Source organism: Hyperolius riggenbachi, chromosome 10 (genome assembly GCF_040937935.1).
Source record: "Hyperolius riggenbachi isolate aHypRig1 chromosome 10, aHypRig1.pri, whole genome shotgun sequence".
Lineage (NCBI taxonomy): Eukaryota > Metazoa > Chordata > Amphibia > Anura > Hyperoliidae > Hyperolius > Hyperolius riggenbachi.
Window position 1 is genome coordinate 94852629 of NC_090655.1, and position 18200 is coordinate 94870828.

The window sequence follows — 18200 nt, forward strand, 5'->3', positions numbered from 1 at the left end:
GGCAGAAAACTAACACTGCCCATCATTCTGAACACACGATACCCACTGTCAAATATGGTGGTGGCAGCATCATGCTCTGGGGGTGCTTCTCTTCAGCAGGGACAGGGAAGCTGGTCAGAGTTGATGGGAAGGTGGATGGAGCCAAATACAGGAGAATCTTGGAAGAAAACCTCTTGGAGTCTGCAAAAGACTTGAGACTGGGGCGGAGGTTCACCTTCCAGCAGGACAACGACCCTAAACATAAAGCCAGGGCAACAATGGAATGGTTTAAAACAAAGCATATCCATGTGTTAGAATGGCCCAAAGTCCAGATCTAAATCCAATCGAGAATCTGTGGTAAGATCTGAAAACTGTTGTTCACAAACGCTGTCCATCTAATCTGACTTAGCTGGAGCTGTTTTGCAAAGAAGAATGGGCAAGGATTTCAGTCTCTAGATGTGCAATGCTGGTAGAGACTAGTGTTGGGCGAACAGTGTTCGCCACTGTTCGGGTTCTGCAGAACATCCCCCTGTTCGGGTGATGTTCGAGTTCGGCCGAACATCTGATGGTGTTCGGCCAAACTGTTCGGGTTCGCCCGAACTGCTCAATGCCCAGCCGAATAGGGCCCCTGTTCGGCCGAACAGGGCCCTGTTCGGCCGAATACGGCCCCCCTATGAGGTCGCAGGCATAAGGGGGGGGGCATGCCCCGATCACGGGGGGGGGTTGGAAATTCCCCCCACCCCCACGCGTACCCTCGTATGCGTCATCACGTAGAGGACGTGAGGTCAGAGAAAGGGCAGAAGTACCACAAGGGTACTACCGCTGAACCGCCTGCTGCCCGGCCTCAACGCGTCCTACTCGGACTCCTCCTCCTCACTCACACCACTGCCAGTCACAGCCAACCACTGCAGCAGCTACCACCAGGTACTATTTAACTTTACGCAAAATTTTTTATGGGGAAGCGGGCAGAGCGCTAGCGGAGGGGGTGGGGGGAATTTCCGACCCCCCCCGCGATCGGGGCATGCTCCCCCCTTATGCCTGCGACCCCATAGGGGGGCCGTATTGCGGCATGTTCGGGTCCCCATTGACTTGCATTGAGTTCAGGGTTCGGGCCGAACATGCCGAACATCTGGCCCATGTTCGGCCTGTTCGGCCCGAACCCGAACATCCAGGTGTTCGCCCAACACTAGTAGAGACATACCCTAAAAGACTGGCAGCTGTAATTGCAGCAAAAGGTGGTTCTACAAAGTATTGACTCAGGGGGCTGAATAATTACGCACACTCCACTTTGCACCTATTTGTTTTTAAATGTTTGGAATCATGTATGATTTTTGTTCCACTTTTCACATGTACACAACTTTGTATTGGTCTTTCACGTGGAATTCCAATAAAATTGGTTCATGTTTGTGGCAGTAATATGACAAAATGTGGAAAACTTCAAGGGGGCCGAATACTTTTGCAAACCACTGTATATACACTAGTGACCTAATCCCATTTAAAAATGGGCTCTAGGCCTGTCGTCCTGCATCCTGTCCAAACGGCTGTTATTGCAGGACATGCACAATAGCACAAAAGCACTGACACAGGGACAGGATGAAGGGACACTTGCCTATTATTAGGTAGGATGTTTAATAAAATGTTAATGTCTACCAATATCATCCAACACCAATCACATCAATAATAAGTACCGTATTTTCCGGACCATAAGACGCACTTTTTCTCCCTCAAAAGTGGGGGAAAAAAGTGTGTGCGTCTTATGGTCCGAATGTAACAATTTGAACCAGCGGGCCCACACATAAACATCGGTCGTCACCGTGTGTCACTCGCTTTAAAGGTAGTCTCCACGTGGCCTCCAATTCCATATTCTTTCTTTAGATGCCAGCCAATCATTTGAGGGCACTGTCAATCATGGCCGCTGCAGCGGCCCGACATGCTGACCCCTGCTGTCCCACTTCCTCCTGGCCTGATGCTTCCGTGTACAGCGGTGTCCATGCGTGCGTTCCACGAAGTCTCATCTGTCAGAGTGCTGCCTGGCTTGTCTTGAAATGCCCATTTTGAGTAACTGGCAGTCTTGGTCAGACACGCTGACCCATATGCTGTCCCCCGCACCAGCGAGTTCGATCGCTGTTGCTCCCGGCTTCTGCCTCCATATGTTCCTATCAGGCGCCGCCAGCCAATCAGGAGGGGGCCGATGGTCTTGAGGGCGGGAGCAGGCTCTGCCGTTCTGGCCAATCACTGCACTTGCTGAGATCAGCGAGTGCAGTGATTGGCCAGAACGGCAGAGCCTGCTCCCGCCCTCAAGACCATCGGCCCCCTCCTGATTGGCTGGCGGTGCCTGATAGGAACATATGGAGGCAGAAGCCGGGAGAAACAGCGATCGAACTCGCTGGTGCGGGGGACAGCATATGGGTCAGCGTGTCTGACCAAGACTGCCAGTTACTCAAAATCAGCATTTCAAGACGAGCCAGGCAGCACTCTGACAGATGAGACTTCGTGGAACGCACGCATGGACACCGCTGTACACGGAAGCATCAGGCCAGGAGGAAGTGGGACAGCAGGGGTCAGCATGTCGGGCCGCTGCAGCGGCCATGATTGACAATGCCCTCAAATGATTGGCTGGCATCTAAAGAAGGAATATGGAATTGGAGGCCACGTGGAGACTACCTTTAAAGCGAGTGATACGCTGGTGCATTGGTGCGGTGAGTGAGGACCTGACTGGCCGGCAGGAATCTAAAGGGGACCATGGGAGGTGCAGCATAAGGCCACAGGACAGAGAGGGGGACACAGAACAGAAAAAGGGGGCACAGAATGAACGCAGGAAGGACATGGGAGGCATAGGACAGACATTGGAAGGACTGAGGAGGACAAGGAGTGAACCAAAAGGCACAAGGGGGACCCAAAAGGTAAAAGGGAACCATAATAATTTGGGGGGATTGGGGTAAAAAGGTCCATAAGATGCCCCTGTGCCATGGACACACCAGTATATATATATACTATATATATATAAAAAAACTATATATATATATAAAAAAAATTTCCCTGATTTTTGTCCACAAAACCTAGGTGCGTCTTATGGTCCGGAGCGTCTTATGGTCCGAAAAATACGGTACATTACATTTTTTTTTATTTGTATTTTTTTAGAGGGAAGTATTGTGTCTTTCTTTCTTTCTTTCTTTTTTTTTTTTCTGAAGAACACCAACCTCAAATCCTTTTCATTTCACACAAAATAATGAAACCACAGCAGCCAGACATTTTAAATGATCACGAGAAATCTGGAGTGACAATAACAAATATGGCCATATGGTAAATTATTTCACTTGGGGGCCTCTGTGATAAGTTGAAATATATGGATGCTAGCATTCCTGTAGTTTAGTGGTAAAGTTCAGCAAAAACTGATCAGCAGGCAAAATATTTTAAATTAGGAAAGCAAATATTATAATAGACCTGGATCACATCACTTTATATCCTTATTGACATAGATTATATTACTAGATGATATATCTGACATGGATTTTGTAGGAGGGGCACAGTATTCAACAGCCTGCACAACTGGATAATGGCTTGTTAGGAATTATTTTCTAAGTTTTCCATTGTTTTTCATAAAACTTTACTGTGGATTTATTTTTTAAACATTTATTTTCTCTGGGAATTCCAGAAGCTCAATGGGTGACACATTTTACCGTAAATTGTCACTTTATTGTAAGTGATGATATCAGCTGACATCACCAGGTACTGAAGAGAGTTTGAAAAAAGGATACATTTTTGAAAATTAAGAGCAGTATTGCACTACTAAAAGTTGTTCTATGATGTAGATTAAAGGATACCCCAACTGAAATGTGACATAATGAGATAGACATGTGTATGTACAGTGCCTAGCACACAGATAACTATGCTGTGTTCCTTTTTTTCTTTCTCTGCCTGAAAGAGTTAAATATCAGGTATGTAAGTGGCTGACTCAGTCCTGACTCAGACAGGAAGTGACTACAGTGTGACCCTCACTGATAAGACATTCCCCTTTTTTACCTCTTTCTTGCTCTCAGAAGCCATTTTCTGCTAGGAAAGTGTTTTATAGTTGGAATTTCTCATCAGTGAGGGTCACACTGTAATCACTTCCTGTCTGAGTCAGGACTGAGTCAGCCACTTACATACCTGATATTTAACTCTTTCAGGCAGAGAAATAAAAAAAGGAACACAGCAGAGCTATGTGTGTGCTAGGCACTGTAAATACACATGTCTATCTCATTATGTCACATTTCAGTTCGGGTATCCTTTAAAGGGGTAGAGATTCAACTGAAATAATGTGCATCTTCAGACAACATAATGACATGGATTTAAAAAAATGGGCATAAATACAATTTATTTTTAAACTTGTAGTTTATTTTAATTTCATGAAAAACTATTTGTGAATATTTAAGAGGGAAGATACTCAATAAATAAAATATTTTTAAAAAGCTATGTACATCAATAATAAATGTAGTAAATAAAATCAACTGGTTGTTCTGAAAGCTGGGTTATTTCCAAAACCGATAAAGAATAAGTAGATGTTTTAAGGATTGTGATTTTTCAGCATTTCTTCTGTGATCACTATTTTAGGTGTGATTATGTATGTTTGTGATTTTGGGTGGGATTGTGGTTTTGTTACAAATGTGATTTTAATGTGATTTTGGTGCATTTGCCATTTGGAACTCAGGATGCATGCTCTCTAACAAGGAATGTAAAGAAAAGAACGTTTTTTACTATGGTGCCAGGCTTCGGACAAAGGAAAAGGTCTTACAGGTACAGTACATTTATTGTGGGGGTGCTAAATAAAGTATTTTTTAAAATGTATCATGCATAGATTTGAATCTCACTTTACCCTATGTAGGGTGGCTATCTGAATTCTCACTTATTAAACTAGGAGATGATTCACAAAGCTTTTCTGCTGCATTTTCTCAGCTTACTTATTAACTCACAATTGATGTCTCCTTAAAGAGAACCAGAGACGAAGCACCCTCATGTATTTTATTACATTTATCAGTGGGAACATGACAGTAAACACCTACCCTGCTTTTAGTTTCATTCGTATCTGCTTAATTAGTCTATTAGCAGCTGTGTTAAGAATCCCCGACTGGCTCAGTCTAGGTTTGACCTGGAATCATTAGAGCTGAGTCACTCTTCTGTGGAGTCTTTTCAAGCCCAAGCCTGCCACCTCCTGGCTTAGATTTCCTACTTTGCATACTGAGAGCTGTGATGACATGGGAGGGGCTGCTGTGGAGAGAGAAGCTCTGAAACAGACAAGTTTTCAGAGCAATATGCAATATGATCTGTGTGCACTGTCTGCATAGATACTGATGATGACTGCAGTTTCATTCCTATGAGAGACACTTCCTACAGGCAGCTGCACATCATACCAAAATGAAAGCACACAGATGAAAAGACTGCAGCAGCCTAGTCTCATATAGCCTAGACAGCACATCCAGAACAACTCATAACCCGGAAGCAGAAGGGGTTTGAGCCGGCGGCCATATTTGATTTTTCCTGGAGCAATAATGGATACAAAACACTAAAAAAGGCACACCAGAGCGGCGAAATTATCAGGTAGAGCATTTATTCTTTACAAGCTATCGACTGATATGTTTATTTTGTGTGAAACGTTCATCTCTGGTTCCCTTTAAATGACTAAACTCTTGGTTCATCTCTGCTTATTTATCTTAACTTATGATTTATCTCTCTTGGGCACATATGCAATTAACTTTCTCTCCTGAGTTTTCTCCTTGGTGATGTTTTCACACCTTGTTATTAAAATTTTAAACCACCAGCAATTTAGAAAGTACTCAACATAATTTTGATAGCACTTTTTCATCAACTGTTTGGTAATTTTTTTCATATTATAAAGAGAAGATAAAAACATTTTCCTAGGAGAAAACTCAGGAGAAAAAGTGAATTGCATATGGGCCCTTAACTGTTTATCTCATGCATTATCTCTTATATGTTTATCTAATGCATTAGCTCTCCTTACAGTTAAGGTGAAAAATAAACAAACTTTGTGACTCAACCCCCATGTGGCACCTACATCCTCTCATTCAATTATCCTTACATTTTTCTTGGTAGACTGAATGTGGAATGGGACGGGTATAATATTGTAAAATGGAAGGAAGTTAGAGGATTTAGCCAGTAAGGTATTTAAACTATATTTTTCAGAAAATACAGATGTGTGATGCACACAACTACATTTTCATTGAATTAGCAGAAGCTTAAAAGCATGGCTAAGTATTTTCACCTCCAGTACAACATATTTAATTTACATCGCCTAAACTGCTGGCATGAAGGAGAAATAAAATAAACAAATTTTTCTAACTAATCTCATTCAGTCAGCATAATCAATAAAATGCCATGCTACATGTAAATAACTAGCCCATTAGAAAGCTCGGAAATTAAATTATGACACAGATATTTTAGACACAGATGACCCAGTTTTGATCGTAATGTTGCTAAAACTCAGCACTAGGTTTATTGATTAAATATCTTGAATAGCATATTATTATGTCTAGTCATGACTAGCCTGTAGGTTTTGTTTGTAATATTACTTGTTTATTATAATTCCTTTATAGATTTCTGTCAACTCACAGTTTTATGTTATTGGTAACTGCAACACATGAACAAAATAAGTGGTGCTAATTCAGCATTTTGTATATTAAAGGGTAAGAATCAATGATCATATTAAACAAAAAGTTGGAAGATCTTGAAACGCAAACTAAAGAAGTAAAGGTGGCATCTGATGACCAGCTAAAACAGCTAAGAACTCATAGGGCCCTTTTCCACTAGCGCGTTTGCGCTAGCTGAATCGCAAAAACGCAAACCGCTAGCGATTTTACAATCGCTACGGTTTGCTTTTTAACATAGGAATCGCGGTAGGTCATTTCCACTACCGCGATTCGTTTTTTACTTGATCGCGATCGCGGCGCGGAGCGACTTTTGCCGCGATTTTGCTATGCAGTGCATAGCATGGCAAAATCGCGGCCGCAAACGTCGGGAAAACGGCGAAATTGCGATTCAGCAATCGCTAGCGTTCAGCGCGAACGCTAGCGACTGCTAGTGGAAAAGGGCCCTTAAAGAGACCTTGAGGGAATTGAGGAGCAGAACAGATGATTTGGAAAATAGAAGTAGGAGAGAGAACATTAAAATCCGAGGCATTCCTTGCAGTGTGGAGCAGAAGGACCTGGAGGGAGTGGTACAGAAGATCTTTACTGAAATTCTGAAAAACCAGGAGCCAACAGAAAATATGATAGAGCGGATACATAGAGTGGGCAAAGAAAAAATTATGAATGGAACAAAATATAAAGATGTATTGTGTAAGCTACATTCATTTAAAATCAAGGAAGAGATCCTTTACAAAACAAGAAGCTCGTTAGGCTTTGGAGATTGGAAGTTAGAGTTTTTCCTGGACTTGTCAGCCCGCACTATCTGGAGAAGAAGACTTTTCAGGCCATTACTAGAAAAGATCAAGAAAAAAGGAGGAATATACAAATGGGGCTTTCCCCTGGCACTGACAGCAACTATAAATAATAAGACAGCAACCTTAAGAGATGGAGAGCCCTTGGAAAAGTTCTTGAATAAACTAGAACTAGAAATGATTGAATTAGATGGATGGGAAGAGGCCTGAGTCCTGGTTTGGAAAGAGTACCCTCCTCCCCTGAAGTTTCTGGATAGTTAGCTTCATGGCGGAGCTAGGGCCATGGAGATATCACCAGAAAAGTTCCCAGAACGGATGAGTATTAGTTCTCATCCATTGGAACTTGGTTCAAAAGTATGGTGTGGTGTGATTGTTGGTGTGGGGGTGTATGAGGGAAACAGGGAGAGGGGGACACTTCTTAAATATAGATTAATGTTGATGGTCGGTTGGAGTTGCCAGGCTCGGTCACACAATAGAGGTGGGCAGGAGGCTCTGATCTTCTCCATCATCTCATTTTTTTCTCTTTCTTCCTTACCTTTTTTAGCTTTTATGAAATTAATAAAATGGAATCATTAAAAATCTTGACAATTAATGTTAATGGAGCAAATACTGGAATAAAAAGAAATAGAATTATTACAGATCTGCTAAGAAACAAAATAGATATTGCTCTAGTTCAGGAAACACACTTTCAGATGGGGAAATTACCAAAAATTTTAGATAAAAGATATGAGTGGATTTGTAACAATAATAAATGTAAAAAGACTTGTGGGGTGGCAATCCTAGTAAATGCAAAGACTCCCTTGAAGATAGAGGAAGTCCTTAAGGATGATCTGGCACGAGAAATAATAATAATTGGAAAATTGAATGGTCTATGGATAACAATTGCTAATGTGTATTCTCCAAATGTTAAACAGGAAGACTTTGCTCTACAATTTATAGAGAAAGTAATGGGAGTAGCTAGGGGTAAATTAATTATTGGTGGCGATTTGAATTTAACCTTAGACCCATTCTGGGACTCATCCCAAGGGACAAGCCAACTAACAAGACAACCCTGTACCCGACTGAATACCCTGATAAATAATTCATCCCTTGTGGATATCTGGAGAATAAAACACATTGGAGAAAGAGATTTTACCTTCTTCTCCAAGGTATATAAATCGTACTCGAGAATAGATTATCTCTTTTTACCTAGGTTTCAAATAGACTTAGTGGAAGAGGTGATAATCGGAAACTTTACATACTCAGACCACGCTCCAGTCAGCCTGTCTTTAAGAATATCGGAAGGAGGCGTTAGTAAAAGAGGATGGAGATTAAATAATGAATTGTTAGAAGATGAAACAGTGAAGTCAGAAATAGCAGAGAAAATAAAGGAGTTTATTCTCTTTAATATGACAGATGATACCAAACCTCATGTGGTGTGGGACGCATTTAAATGTGTGATTCGGGGTGTTCTGATGGAGTTATCGGTTAGGACAAAGAAAATTAAAGAAGGCAAAATTAACAGATTATTAGATGATTTGCATAGTGCAGAACAAAAGCATAAGGAACAACTGAGTAACACAACACTAGCTAAATTAATTAGTATAAGAGCGGAACTAAACGAGCTCCTTAATGAACAATGTGAACTAGATTTTACGGAGAAGAGAAATAAGAATAAACAAGGGAGAAATAAAATGGGCAAATTCTTATCCGATATCCTTAAGGGGAAGAGGAAAAGCAAGGCGATAGGTAGAATTATAGATGAGGGAGGAGTAGAGAAAAGCTCAAATGAGGAGATAGGTAAAGTATTCACTAATTTCTATACTAAACTTTATAACCTTGAGGAACCAACAGAAGATTCGTCAGCCTTTATACAAAATTTAAAGACTAGGGAGCTGACACAAGAAGAAAAAATAGAACTAGATAAACCTATAAATAAGGAGGAGGTTCAAGAAGCACTTAATAAATGTAAACTCGGTAAGAGCCCGGGCCCTGACGGATTCAGTATGGAATTTTATAAAGCATTCATAGAGGAAATAGCAGATCTCTTCTGTTGGATGTTAAATTCGGCAGAAGAACACACCTTCTCGAGTACAAATAATAGCGCGTTAATAACCCTAATCCCTAAAGAAATTTCAGATGCATCTAGATGTACAGATTTTAGACCAATTTCGTTAATAAATACGGATATAAAAATATACGCAATGATAGTAGCAAGTAGATTGGAGAAAATCTACACCCCCACCAATTGCAACCATAACGGTAGACAACACCCCAATAACCTCAACCACTAAGGCCCGCTGCTTGGGGGTTATACTTGACTCAGAGCTCTCCTTTAAACCTCACATTGCCTCATTAACCACCACCTGCTATTTCCAGCTCAAAAATATATTCCGTATCCGTCCCTTCCTCACACAAGAGGCCACCAAAATGCTTGTTCATGCCTTAATCATCTCCCGCCTAGACTACTGCAACACCCTGCTCTGTGGCCTACCAAAAAACAGGCTAGCTCCTCTCCAATCCCTTCTAAATGCAGCGGCCCGCCTCATTCACCTTTCCACACGCTCTTCTGATGCAGCCCCACTGTGCCATTCTCTCCACTGGTTACCCATTACCCAGAGGATCCAGTTCAAACTCCTGACTCTAACATACAAAGCCCTGCACGAGTTGTCTCCTCTATACATCTCCTCACTAATCTCAAGATATTGTCCCTCCCGCAACCTTCGCTCCTCCCAAGAAATTCTCCTGGCCTCTAAGCTGATCACCTCCTCTCATGCTCGCATCCAGGACTTTACACGAGCATCAGCCCTTATCTGGAACTCTCTTCCACAGCCTGTACGTCATGCTCCAAACCTGGACATCTTCAAACGCACTCTTAAAACACACCTTTTCAGACAAGCTTATAACATTCTATAGCCCTTTATTTACTTATTTGTCACAATGTAATCAGAGGCAAAGAATCACTGCCTCATCCATCCTCCACCCCCTTACCTAGTGTGTCCCCCACTACCCATTAGATTGTAAGCTCGCAAGGGCAGGGTCATCCTCCTAATGTTTACTGTTTTTGTAACAATATTTGTGCTGCTTGGAACTCTGCTGTATATTTGTTAGTTGTATCTATGTTCCCCTTGTCGTCTTATTGTGCTTTGTAAAGCGCTGCGGAATATGTTGGCGCTATATAAATAAAAAATAATAATAATAATAAAAGTAACTCACAGTGTGGATTCAGGAAGAATAAACAACTTAAGGACAATATATATACCGCGATTAATATTATTGAGAAATGTAAGAAGGATAAGATAGAGGCCATATTGGTGACATTGGATGCAGAAAAAGCATTTGACAGGATCTCTAGGTCTTTCTTGTTTGATGTCCTACAAAAATTCGGACTAGGAGATGTACTTATCGAAAGAATTAGAAAACTTTATGCTAATCAAACAGCCCAGGTGGTAATAAATGGTACACTGCATGAAAAATTTAGGATTACGAATGGGGTAAGACAAGGTTGCCCACTGTCACCAATTCTTTTTAACCTATGCATGGAAGCGCTACTATCAACAGTCCAAGTAGATGATGAAATTCGGGGTATTCAGTCGGGCCAACTACATATTAAGACGCTTGCATATGCAGATGATGTATTATTGATTCTTAGCGACCCAAATAAATCCTTGCGTAGGTGTGGAAAAGTGTTGGAAGACTTTAGACTCTGTTCAAACTTTAAGATTAATGAGAAAAAAACTAATATTCTGGACTTAGGCTGCACACTAAAAACCAAAAAGGAGATGGAGAAAGAAACCACTTTTACATGGAAAAATGAGGTTAAATACCTGGGAATAACATTATGCAATAGGCTAGAGAACCTCCATGCTGCAAATTATAAACCTTTGATGAGCGGTATAAAGAACAAGTTAAAAGAATGGAACAGGCCCTTTTTTAATGTATTGGGGCGTATTGCAATTGTTAAAATGATAATACTACCCAAGATTCTGTTTATAATGCAGTGCATTCCAATAAACTTACCGGGTCTATGGTTTAAATCTTGGCATAACATTTTTAAGGATTTTATTTGGGCTAATAGTAAGAGAAAGATAAAATATAGCATCATTAGTAAGAAAAAAGAGGATGGTGGCCTGGCAGCCCCAAACTTACTGTGGTATTATAAAAGCATACATCTGACAAGGGTAACTGCATGGAGAATAGAAGATGGCAATGCGGGTTCTGGTCTATTATGGACCACGCTGGAGCAGTGTGAAATAGATCTTGCAAAGATATTCTCATGGATCCCAGAAAATATTAAAGAACAAAACAAAACAACAACAAGTATATTAATCAAGCCAACATTAAAGACACTCTGGCAGATTATTGAAATGTGCGATAGATCAACGGGGATATCACCTTTAATATCACTAAGAGACAATAAGGAATTCCCGCCAGCTTGCAATCTAAACTGGTTTAATAGAAACAAGATTGATTATGATACTAGAATTATAGATATTCGGGGTAATAAAGAATTAAAAATTGCCGGTCTGGATTGTGAGCGGGCGGGAAAAGGATACTGGTGGCTAAATCAAGTAAATAGCTATATTACTAGACTAGAATCGGCAGGTAAAAAAATTAAAGAAACATTAAATATACTGGAAAAAAACATCTACACTAGACGGTGCCCAAAAAGCCTTATTTCCATTTATTACGACTTTATTGCTGGTTTGTGGGACCCCGGTCGGCCACCGTTTTGTCATAGCTGGGAGAGAGACTTGGAGAGAGATCTCTCACAAGAATGGAGTAAAATATGGCAAAAAGTGAGTAAAATTCATGACACAAGCCTATTATTAATACAATACAAACTGTTAACAAGATGGTATATGACGCCAAAAAGACTAAACAAAATATCGAAACAAAATAGCAATAAGTGTGGAAGATGTAATAAGGAATTAGGAGATGAAATTCATATATGGTGGAGTTGTCCTAGGATTCAATAATTTTGGGAGAAGATAGAACTTTTTGTGAGAGGCAGTACTGTAATAAATGAAGAAAGAATACTGACAGCTGAAAGGGTGATTTGTGGTACGTCGGACACGGAGGATGATAGAGACACTAGATTTTTAAAAGAAATGGGAACACTGGTTGCAAAGGCTCTGATCACCAAATATTGGAAAGGCAGTCAGACTCCCACTTTGGCGGAATGGTGTAATTATATGAATAATACACTGAGAATACAGGAAGAAGTGGTGTTAGGAGAGGGAGTTAGAGTGAAGGTATTTAGAGAGACGTGGGAAAAAATATTGTATATATGGAGAAACAATAGGGAATAGAGCGGGAAGAGGGGAAGAGGAAGGAAGGAGAGGAGGAGGGAGGAGAGGGGAAAAAAACAAAAAAAAAACAAAAAAATCTGAGCCTCAGATTCTCTCTCCCATTCTCTCTCCCAGTTTTTACGCGAAGGAGGGGGCGGGTGACAGTGGGGGTAGCGGGTGCATTACGGTGGTGTGGTCTGATGTGGTATAGCACTATATTTGAGGGGTTCCAGGAGTCCCTGTTTCCAATGGGGTGGGGGAGGTAGGGGAGTGTCCGGATGAGATGAGTGGATTGATTGGATAGATGGGAGTTTGTAGGGTGAATAAAGATGGATGAAGGGGCGGGAGAGGAGGGGGAATGTTTGGATAGGATGGGCTGATTGATTGGACGGATGGGTGTTAGTAGGGTGGGTTAAGATGGATGAAGATGTTAAGTGGTATGAGAATGAGTCTCAAGGGTACCTGTGCGACCAACTGCATAATTCCAGAACAATGTAAGGGTTTGTGCGCGGTTGTCTTTCCCACATGGGTTTCTTTCCCACCTCCAATTGGGGGTAATGATTTTCTTCATTGAGATATAGGAGCTGAAGGGGGAGAGAGATTTGATTCCAGAGGGGGTCCATGCATTGATTCGGTCGAGTTGGGGGCGAGCCCAGGTGGGGAATGGAACGGCGTATGGGCCTAGGGGGAGAAAATGTAGGTGGAGGGCGGAAAGCACAACTCATGAGCTGTATGTAGAATAATTATACCACTTCATTGTTTTGTATGTATTGGGGTTGGTTCCCCTATCTTTTTTACGAAAAACCTGAATATAAAACTTATCAGAAATAAAAAAAAAAAAAAAAAAAAAAGAGGAAACCGAACAATGATGCAAATTACACCCAACGATGGGAGTGCTTCAATGAAGCTAAATGTTCTCATGGGTACTGTACCACAGGTACGCTGAGTTTGGAAAAAAAAAAAAAAAAAAAAAGAAGGAAAAAAAAAAAAAAAAAGGGTAAGCATTAGAGTTTATAGCTAAAGTCATCTACATATGTAAAAGAGAATGGCTACAGAAGTGCAATTCAAAATCTCCAGTGGCACTAAACAATGAAGTTGACTATTACCAATTTAAATTAATTACCACTCCAAAATGTTTATTAAGGCTGATATTCAAGATGAGATAATGAAAGGCTTTGAATTAAGGCAGCATAACATTACAATGTTAGCTTATTCTGACTAGTAAACTAAATACTTACATTACTTGAACCAGAGAAGGCTGCTGAATTTTACTGGAGAATGTATGTAAATATTGTACTTGTGTTAACTTTAACATTAAAAGAAGGAAATCAGTACATGAACACAAGCAAAGTAAACTGTGCACCGAGAGATGTAGTCCACGGATACCAGAATAGTTGTGTTCTTGCATCCATGGCCTATGCCTCCTGGAATGCATTGCGGTTAGGAAGCTTACATATAGATCAGGGGAGGTCAAAGGAGCAGTAAACCCTAAGCAAATAAGGACACCCCCCCCCCAACAGCACGCTTAATTACAACTAAATGTTTTCCTAGTGCTCAGTTTATTTTAACTACACCTCGGGACAAGCAGATAGTTTTGGACAATATGCTTCTATATAGCTAGAGAAGAGGTCATATTCTTTGCCTAGTGATGGAAATCTCTGTTGACCTTTCTAGATTACCACCCACTGGTCATAAAAAGTAGGGGGGGCGTGTTACAAGGGACACTGAGAGCCCAATATGGTGTAGCATGTAGATAAAGGCTTTAGGATCATACATTGATGAAGAAAAATACTCACAAAGGTGGTTTACTTACCTCCAAGGTAACCACTGTATGTTCAGGTGGGGAGATTTAACCTGATTCCACTCAGGTTAAGAAGTCACTCTCTGTAGTATAGGAAAAGGGGGAATCACACTCCTCCACCAAGAGTGGATATGTAAAATAGAAACTGAGCAATGTAACAGAGGCTGCAATACAGCATAAAATACGTTAAAACCAGGTTAAAAGGCGGCAGTGGTGGGCTTACCTCCACTAAGTCAGTCTAGTCTAATAATCCTTTTATTAAAAAACAAACAAAAAAAAAACACAACAACAACTCTAAATTGCAACACATTTCACAGGCAAATCTAATTCCTCAGGAAAAAATGGTTGGAGTATCTGGGAGGCACATATGACATATGTTTACTTGAAAAAAATATTTTTTTTTTATATAGACTGTATATTGTACATAACTTACATTCTTAAACTCATAATACAATGATATTCAGGATAGTATAACAAATAAAACTATTAACTGGCTATAACCTAGTATCACACAAAAAGGATCATGTTTTCCATAATCTCGGTGGTCAGGCTCTTTAAGAACCTATGAGTCATACATGTGTTGATTATAGAAAATATGTAAATGTTAGTACCATAGATTATAGCTCTGCTATAAACACTTACACAGGAATTAATCACAGATAGTCTGTACCAGCCTAGGAACATGAAACATAACTCTATATAGCATCAGGGGCGTAACTAGGCCCCACCGGGCCCCCCTGCAGAATTTCAGAGCGGGCCCCCCCTCCCCTGGGGCCCGCTCGTGGCCATTTTGTAGGGGCTGGAGGGGTGGCAGCATGAGGGGAAATCCTTGGCCACAGTCAGCGGGGAGAGGGGAAGTTCTACCCCTCTCCCTCACCTCGGGGCTCTCCCCTCTGCGCTCCCCTCCAGCTAGTTACAGTGTGTGGGCAGCGGGCAGCGGCTGGCAGATACATACCTTCTTCCGTGCGTTCCATCGCAGACTTCTCGCTCTAGCGGCTGACGTCACTTCCGGAAGTAACATCACTTCCGGAAGTGACATCAGCCGCTAGAGTGAGAAGTCTGCGATGGAACGCACGGAAGAAGGTATGTATCTGCCCACCGCTGCCCACACACTGTAACTAGCTGGAGGGGAGCGCAGAGGGGAGATCCCCGAGGTGAGGGAGAGGGGGGAACTTCCCCTCTCCCCGCCGAGTGTAGCCAAGGCTTTCTCCTCATGCTGCCACCCCTCCAGCTCCCACAAAACGGCCACGAGCAGGCCCTAGGGGGGGGGCCGGACCCCCCCCCCCCCCCCCCGCGGGTGCAGGGGCTGCAGGGTCTATTGTTACGCCACTGTATAGCATGATAATAGCACTCTGTTGTCCATATATAAAAGTGACAGACATGGCAATAAGAAGCCTGTAGCTTGTTAAATAATTGTGAACTATAATTAAAACTAATAGAGTAGTGGTGATCTGTAATAAAAAAGAATACATATCTGTATCCAAGTGTATACAACACTTGGTGCCTCCATGGTGATTGTGCTTCAGATGCCAAGTGATATACTATGCAAAGGTCAGGAACGGAGTGGAGGGAGGCAAATACTGACAATGGGCCACTCTGAAATAGTGGCTACTGTGCTAAAGGAGGTGAAGAAGTGAGGCAGGGAGACCAATGCAAAGCAGTGGTGTGCCACGACCTCCAGTGTCTCTTGGGGCCAGCAATGTATAGAGTAGAGATGGGTCAGCACCACCAAGATATATGAAAGCTCTTTTACTGCAGCATAGTCAGCAGTAACAGACGCTGTTTTGGGCTAACCAGCCCTTTCACAAACTGCTTGTAACCATGACTGAAGGAGGTGGGCATGGTTCACAGGCTCCATCTGAGGGAGGAGAAGAAACATACGTTATTCCACCTCACAGGATCCACTGGTCATGGATTGCCTCAATTGCATATAACAACATAGAATAAACATGTTTTTAATTTTTTGGATACAGTCACAATTGCCAAAATCAATTTTGGTTCCTTTTGACTTCCCTCCTGTATAACTGATTTTTTTTTTTTATTGTATCCATACTGCAAACATTAAGGTAGAAAACTGGTAGGAATGTATCTCTCATACTTCCATATTTATTGTCCATCTATCCATCTCTTCCAGAGTTTTTTGTAATTGCATGATTTGGAAGGTAACAAAAACCTCTGAAAAAAAAGGATTTGATTTTGTATTTAACAATGCAAACATCATGAAAGCTGGCAAAAAAAAAAAATAAGACTCAGCACCTGATACAATGACAAAACCTCTGCAGCAATATGTGTTTGTGAGTGGCAAAGTCATGTCATTTCTTAATCACATGATTTAATTGTCATCGCACTGCTGGGCACTGGGTAAATATTAGCTCTTTTATCCTTATTAACTACTTTCCCATCCTCATTTGTTTCTACCTGATACAATTAATGCTTTTTGATGTGGAAAAGCTAAAATGAGGAACAGATGAATTTCAAACTTATCACCTGCTTCACCCAGGCAAAATGTAATATTTTGTATCTCAGAATGATGCTTTTCGCATCATGTTTTTCTTTTTAAACTTATATTTGGCTTCCCAAGCCTCTTAAACATCTCCACACCCATGCTGGATTGTTTGACCGTTCTGGCTGAGCTAGGCTGAGTGGGTTCAGCCAGGTTACCCATACCAACTTTTATGGTCCTTGACTTGGAGGGAACTTTGCAGGAGAGGGTAATAAATCCAACCCCCTCTCCTGAAAACCCCCTGTCCATATCAAGGATGTAGGGCTCATCCCCAACTTTGCCCACACATGGTCAGGAAAGGTAGGTCCTTTTTTTGTACAGTCTATGTTGTCTTTTTTTTTCTTTTTTTTTAAATCAACAGTAACACTAAGTGGCTGTGCCAAGTGAAACTGAATTTGGGATTGGCAAAACATGTATCACACAAACTAGAACACTTTTTTTTTTCCAAGGATGGCCTATGTGATACTAACCTATTTACATCTACTAAGTAGAATTATTAGAAGTAACATTATCTTGCTACGGAATACACAGTATTGTCATGAAAAAAACAGAATCATTAAGAATGTGTAAAGTGAGTAAAAAAGCAAAAAACAAATACTGCATTATATTTTGGAAAGCATTTTTTGCATGGGAATTGTTTTGGTTCCATTAGGTCCTTTGCAGAGAACTTATGTGTTTGGTTCTCCATGACTGTACCTGGTATGAACACCTCTACCTTGATGTCCTACTCATAGAGCTTTATTAACACTAATGAAGACCAACTCATTATAAAGCAGCTGTTGGCAAGTTGGAATTAATAGCTCTATTAAATCAACAGGCTATAGGTTTGATGGACACCATTTTAGATGTATGTCAAGCTTTTCAGGAACATAAAGAAATGATTTGCATATTTACTCACTGTACTGAAGTGATGTATTAGGGAAGTATTTTTTTGCTCAAATGAAGCTGAATATTGTTTTTGTTATTTTGATTTCTCTTGTTTACAACAGTAACACTAAGTCACACTTGAGGGGTCACTCATACACAATTTCACCTCACGCAGAATTGCGTTTGATGTGGCAGCCCATGCTAATCAATGTGCTGATCTACATTTAAATGCAGCTCAAGCATGTGGAAAAAAATGACTACATGACCATGTTTGCATTTTCTATGTTAACCACATGTGTAATGCATATTAACTTATGTGCTATGCAAGAAAATAAAGTGCTTGATTCA